General features: G+C 33.5%; 1 long non-coding RNA gene across 1 annotated transcript in view; it reads right to left on the reverse strand.

Moving 5' to 3' along the window:
- LOC106871886 (uncharacterized) overlaps positions 1 to 7,591 on the reverse strand; it is a 19,015-nt gene that overhangs the window by 3,970 nt on the left and 7,454 nt on the right. Inside the window, exon 2 of the long non-coding RNA XR_001409709.2 lies at positions 4,536 to 4,760. This is a non-coding gene — a long non-coding RNA (uncharacterized LOC106871886). The remainder of the gene's footprint in view (positions 1 to 4,535; positions 4,761 to 7,591) is intronic.

Below are 7,591 nucleotides of genomic sequence, written 5' to 3' on the forward strand. Positions count from 1 at the left end.
CCGAGTTCGATTCTAGGCAGTGACCTGAATAATAATAATAATAATAATAATAATAATAATAATAATAATAATAATAATAATAATAATAATAATAATGTGGAATCTAAAAACAGAAACAATTCCTATCATAGTAGGTGCCTTAGGTATAATAAAAAAATATTCAGACAAATACATAACAAAAACACCAGGACTTACAAATATATATAACATAGTAGGTAGTTCACACTGAAGAGGCTCAAGGGTTAAATATCCAAAAGGCGAAACCTGGGTATGTGGATGTCCTAAACTGTATAATATTTTATTTTGTGCTTTTGAATGTATTAGTTCTTTCCGTTTCTTCACCTTTTGGTGCTGTACAGTGGTTTAATTAAGACTTTAGCTCTTATTTCTAGCAGGTGTATGCTTTTAATCACCTTTACGCTTCGTGCAAATTTACATGTGTGTGTGGTGTGTGTGTGTGCGCGCGTGTGTGTGTGTGTGTGTGTGTGTGTGTGTGTGTGTGTGTGTGTGTGTGTGTGTGTGTGTGTGTGTGTGAAAGGCTAAGCAAGTTAAGCAAGTCGATATGCAAAAAATATTAAATACATTTAATACAAAAAATATACATATGTATGCAAATAAAAAAGTCCGACTTACACAGAATATAAATGATATCAGGAATTAAAGGGGTTGAGTAATAGTTTTACGAATCCCGCAGCTTTTTCCGTGGAATTGGTGGTCCAAAATAATGATTGTAACTTGATTCTATCATCGGATACCACCCTCTTCCTGAGGACGACGGCTGATGGTATCCGATGATAGAATCAAGTTACAGTCATTATTTTGGACCATAAACCACACCAGAAACAGCTGCTGGACTCATAAAACTCTTACTCAATCCAACTGATTCCTGATATCACTTCTATTCGGTGTAAGTCGGAATTTTTATATTCATATATATGTACATTTTTTGTATTGAATGCATTTGATATTTTTTGTATATCGACTTGCCTAACTTGTTTGTCCTTACATTTACATTTCTACCTGTTCAGGTTCAAATCTATTGAGCACTACGAAGTGCTATTCTATACAGAGAATTCCTGTCTGTAATCTATAAACTACATGTATGTATGTCATTGTTCAGTTTTATCTCAAGATTTATTGCCAATAGAGAAAGAGCTGGTTTCTAACCTAGATGCAAGGCTCCTTCATTGGTATTTGAACATCAACAACAAGGTATTTTTGTATGTACGTATATGTGCAGATTTGTACGTTTCGTTTTATGTATGTATTTTGATGCATATACTTGCATATCTAGACTTGATCATATATATATATATATATATATATATATATATATATATATATCAGGTCATCCCATAAGTTCTGTTCGATTTTACCTTTTTTTAAAATTGAATGAAATGTACACAAATGCTAAAAATAATTTAAACTAATTAAATATTATTTTACAGAATAATAGGCATTACTTGAAGAAAATCCTGCATTATCACTTGAAGAATTGGCAATAAAACTTAGTTCAGACCATACAGCTGTTCATCGTCATCTTCAACAACTTGGAAAGGTTCCTAAACTTGGAAAATGAGTGTCTCATGAATTGTCCGATACATACATACATACATACATACATACATACATTCATGCATTCATACACAATACACACGTGTGTGTATTTATATTTATGCATATACTCAATAATCAGCTGAAAAGCTACAAAGATGACAAAAAGTCCGAGAGTTTTGTATGTCAAAATTAGATTTATCAAGGTTGATAGTTTTCAGGATTTAAATAAAAAAAGATATACCCCTGAATGCTGATGTTTGTTTATCTTGTTTGAACGTCCGAACCTATGTATATTTAAAGAGCATACGCATAAAATAGCAGTCCCAAACACTGTCTTGGGATGTACTAAACTCTGAAATATAAGTACAGAAGAATAATATAATCGTGACATTATGGCAAATTTTATTTTGCCCTCTTCCGCTCTGACATCAACAAAACGTCTATACACACTATTCAGATCAAAAATAACAACATACCTGGAATGTAACTGCGCACCTGCTAAACAAGTCTGCAAGAGAGCAGAAATGTGGTATTTCTGGTGCAAAGCTTCTATAGGTGTTACTTAGTCAATCCACCGATGACCTGAATATTTTAAAATCTAATCGATCACGGATGATTGGTGGGGTATGGAACACAAATGTAGCAGCTCAAACTGTTTAAAATGATCGTTTTAAAGAGCATCAATGAGAAAAGAAAACACGATTATAATCGTCAGGCATAAAGTGTGCAGTAACAAACTAATTCAGAAAATTGTTGCAACATCTCGAATTTCATAGTGATATGTTTAAATGTTTTTATTAGCTGATAACATTTAAAGTACAAATAGCAGACTCAAAGTGAAAACACTTTATGCGATAAGCATATATTAGATGAGCGAGAAAATATATGCAGATAAGCCGTTTACTATCTATATTTATATCCTACGTAATGAACAAATCGACATTTCTGATTTTACTTTAACTGTTATTCAGCATGCTTCTTAAATATAATAAGTAGGTTGTTAAAATAAGTTCTGATATTGGCCGTATTCAGAGAATTTGATATCATGGCTGAATAGTATTGAGAAGACTGTAGTAATTGATGTACAACCTAGGATAAATAAACAAGAATAAAATAATTACGATAAAGGTAAACATATATCATATACATATCGAAACAAGGCTGCCAACCAGCCGAAAAATCTTTAGATAAATTTACGCATATCAAAAATCCAATACCCACAAGATTTTTATCAAACAAATTTGATAAAACAAGTTATATATGCTTCAGGAAAATAATCGAGGAATAGTATATGCATCATCAACAGAGAAAAGAGAATATCTAACATATATAGCAGAATTATCTTAATTTGATAAAAATTTATTCATCCATGTTTTGAATAGAAGTAGCTAAGATTCATGTCTAATCACAGACAACAATATTGAACATTATATCAATGGGTGCTAATACGCAGCCCCAAGAGTTTCATGCAATAATTAAGCTGGATTTTGATCTATCTAAAGAGTTCAATGAAATAAATACTAATTGCAAGTTATTGAAAACATACTAGAATAAAACTACTAGAATAAAAACGTGTTCAGACAGTAACGATAAATGAGCAGAAGCATGAGAAATGATGAATCCTGAGTGAAAATCTTACTCAACAAGCTTAAATTTATCGCTCAGAGAAAGCACGTCTGTATTTGAAAACAAACCATTTTAACCTTTATGATAATTAATATTTGAAAAATCTACTCCTTGATCAAAACTGCATTCACTGCAGAGTATGTTTTGATATACTGCACGTGGTTGTAAAAATGAAATGTGATTTCTACTTTACTGTATATTTCCACGAGTGTGTATATATATATATTTGCTGTTCACACACTTCTTTCATTGGTGTTGCTGTGCTTGGATCCCATCGGTGAGGAAGCTTTCATCCTAACCTCTTCATCACTGCGATACGTGTTCACCAGACAAGTGTTTTTTCGTGTCAACGAACAGATGACAGCAGATGACAGCCAGATGGGGCCAAATCAGGAGAATAGGGGCAGTTCAAAGACAAATTCACGCACACCAGCCTTTGAAACCAAGAACTTCTATGTTGGAGTAACGTCCCGATGGAACAAGGTCCCTTTCACCATTTTCCTTGGCGTTTGATCTTCGTAACTTTTGTAACTGCCTCAGCTGGTTCGAATAGTACTTTCCATTGATGGTGTGGACCTTTGGAACATAGTCAATAATCACAATGTCTTTTGCATTCAAAAATACTGAGGCTAGATGAAACGATCATGACCTTCTTTGGAGCAGATGAGGAGGGGTGCTTCCATTGCATGGATTATCTTTGTCTCTAGTTCAAAGTGAACTATACTGGTTTAGAAAACATTCAAAGAACTCAGCTGGATCTGCCTCAGAGAACGTCAGATTATTCCGTGACGTGATCAGCCCGGTGCGCTTTTGATCATGTGTCAGAAGACTTTGTACCCACCGAGCAGAAACCTTCGTCATAGCAAGTTCATTACAGAATATTATCAATTCTCCTATGGGATATGCTAAATTAAGTTATTATTTGATTTATAGTCAAACGTCTGTCATCCATTACCTGCGTTACCACAAGGTGAATGCAAACAAATTTTAACTAGGTGATAGTAGTTGCAGGACGTCCACAACTTGGATCATCTTCGAGATTCTCTCTTCAACTTTTATATTCAGCTGCCCACATTTGCACTGTTAATAAATAAAGCTGGAGAGTCATCGCCTACCGTTACAACCATGTCAGCATGAATGTCCTTGGGAGCTAAACCATTTTTCTGCACGTACTTGATGCGATGCGAAATTTTACCTATTTTCAAGAGAAGTCGCTACTAGTTACTTTGACGTTTTCTTTGAACAGTCAGATGTTAGTTTACCTGGAGAAAAACAATGCAGTTATTAATGTGTTGAAATTAGTACAAGCAAGATTTCACAGCTCTAGCATCACTCCTTCATAGCCAGCTCACCTTCGTACTTTCAGTTTCTTTCCGGTCAGGGTAACAATCATGAACACTCGAGTCCGCGACGAAACTTTTGAACAGATTCTCAATTTTTGATTTATCATGTGTAATTAACATCAAATAAATCTATTTTCATACGTTAATCATTGTCCAATCTTTTCCGTGTACATTTATTTGCATTTCTGAATACGATGAAAGCTCTACTTGAATGATGCACGCATTGTCGATTGTCTGCAAAATTGAAATAAAAATTAAACACTGAGTAAGATTTTTTCTTATTTATTGTATTCTTATTTGTAGCTATTTGGTTTAATGTTCTCTGCATTAAACATTTATTACATAGTAGAGAAAGAAACAACAATTACAACAAATAATTTTGGAGTTGTATTTGAAATCATGTGTTGAAACTGAAGCATTGTGGAAGAGGCATTTCATTTATGATCTGGTCAACACAAAGTTCCAATGCAACTGCTATGGAACTGCGTCAGTGATCTGGTCATTGCTGTGCCACATTTTGACAGGTAAGGAAATAAATTTCAAACTCAAATGGAAGTGAAATTAATATCTTTGCGCATCATTAAACGGCTTTTCCACAATATCGTGACTACAAATAATATTGTAAGAGTATAAAGTTGCACAAAGAAATATATTATATGTTTTCATAAAAGCGTAAACAGATTTAAAATATCTGGGTTAAATATGGTGAGTTTAGGCATTTAAAACCATCTATTTAGAGAAGCATGGAATACATTATCAGTTTAGATTAATTTTATTTTTAAAAGAATTATGTTGATTTGATATTAAGATCATTACTTCAAAAATATTTTTAAAATGAAAATTTTTCATACATACTACATATAAACTGAGACTTGAAAAACAATGTAACAACAAACTGGTTGTTATTGCAGTAAGTTTAGTTTATAGATTTCTGATATACTTTCATGAATATAATTGCTCATTCATACAAAGATATTTTCGAAGTATTTGATTATCTGACGCATAGACTCCTCGTTCTGTCTATCAATAGTAGAATTAGAATAGCTGGTGTGTTACAAGGAACTTTTGTTTATATTTGCAACAAAATATCGAATTTTACTTTACTTATACATATCATATCTTTTCCTTACTACTGAATACCTTAAATCTTATAGAATCTCAGAAGCAGGAAACTTTAACTGGACATATTTTGATACTAAAGAATAAAAAAGTGTCTGCATTGTAATTCTCTTCAAATATTACTCAAGCATTTATCTTTAATGGATAAACTGAACTATGTCAATGTTAGTTATTAGAATGGAATCTGAAATTCTATTTGCAATCTAAGTTGACATTTGCCAGACTTAATTATTTTCTATAGATCTCTAAACTGGTAAGAGCCACCTGCAATTTCTTTGGAAATCTTACTAAAGAGGATAAATGGATGGATACTATGATTGTAACAACGTAAAAGAACTGGTCGGTCAAAGAATTTCATAAAATTGGAAACTACGCCATGCACACTATAGAATATACAAAAAGAAGAAAATCGTTGAGAATTAACTACGACAATGTTTTACTGTTCAGTTACATTAAAATGCTAGTGAAACATTAATGTAGTATATAGTGTATCATGTGTACGCACAGAATGTGCAGTAAGTACTTAGAAAGGATACAAGTATCCGCATTTGGTACATCTTTCATATAATTTATTATTCTAATTTTCAAAATGTGAATAGAAGTGATGTCTGTCAAATTATCAGATTCTTAAATTTATTGCGAAGAGTATAGTTAGGTTAAAATCCACTCTCATTCCTCACTGATACTTATCGATTCTAAATGGACGTTTCCCTAAGTTGACGTTAGTAGAATTCGAAATCAGAATATGAAAAGTGATACATTCTAAATATAACAATGTGAATATATCGGTCACAATTTGTTTGTATTTGCGAAAGGAGGGGTATAGTAGGTTATACTGAGAAACTTATTACATTTTGTTTTTTTGAACTCACAATAATTACATATTGATTTCAAATTTTGGCCCAAGGGCATGAATTTTACGGAAAGGTATAAGTTGACTGCATCGACCTCTATTCAACTGGTACATTTTTACCCCAAAAGATGAAAGGCAAAGTCGACCTGCTGCATAGCCTTTTGCCCAGCGTGCTAACGATTCTGCCAGCTCGCCGCCTTATAATAATTACACATTAAATTTAAAACATTGGTTAATGAAGAAAAAAAAACTTGACGTTTCTTTGTGTGCGTGGGTGTGGGGGAGTGCGTACATGTGTGTATGTGTGTTTGTGTGTGCGTTTATTGTGTGTGTGCGCGCGAGCATGTGTGTGTGTGTGTCTGAGGGGGTAAACTTAATTTAAACCACAGTAACCTTTTTATCGACTATAGCAGACGACGAACAGTAACATCCTTGATCTTTTTCAGAGCCTCATAGAGTAGAGGGAAGATGTTACCCTCAGACTGGAGACCTGTCCAGAATGCTTACAAGAAAGAACTGGCTAATGTCTGTGGTGTATAATTCAGGAACAGACTAACTCTCTCAGCAAAGAACAAAAGCAGCCCTCTTGAATTATCTGCCTCAAATTTCACTAATAGAACATTGGTCAACCGGGAGCTATGGAAGAAGACACTTCCTAAACGTGCCTCACATTCGGATCGATTCCGAAAAAGAGTAGTTGTGAAGAAGACTTTCTAAGCATACAATTATGTATTACGCCCACTGATTACATTGTGTGTACATATATCTATGAGATTTTATGGAAGTTTGATCTTTCTGAATGAAATGCTTCTTAGTCATACGCTTTTTGACATTCGTGTCATATATTTCTTTATAAATGTTATTCAAAATGGTTTTGCAAGTCTCAGAAGTATTCCCCAGAAAATTATGCGTACATGGAAGTTTATCCCACTGTGCAGAATAAATGCTTCCAGCAAAATCCACAGGTTAACCAATATCTTGAGAGAAAATTGACTGAAGGACACTGTGTTGGAGCGCCCCGCCCCCGTATGTCTGCTCTCATATCTTTATCCATCTGTCTACTGTGTATATATATATATATATATATATAAAG

Source organism: Octopus bimaculoides, chromosome 1, assembly GCF_001194135.2.
Source record: "Octopus bimaculoides isolate UCB-OBI-ISO-001 chromosome 1, ASM119413v2, whole genome shotgun sequence".
NCBI classification, from domain to species: Eukaryota; Metazoa; Mollusca; class Cephalopoda; order Octopoda; family Octopodidae; genus Octopus; species Octopus bimaculoides.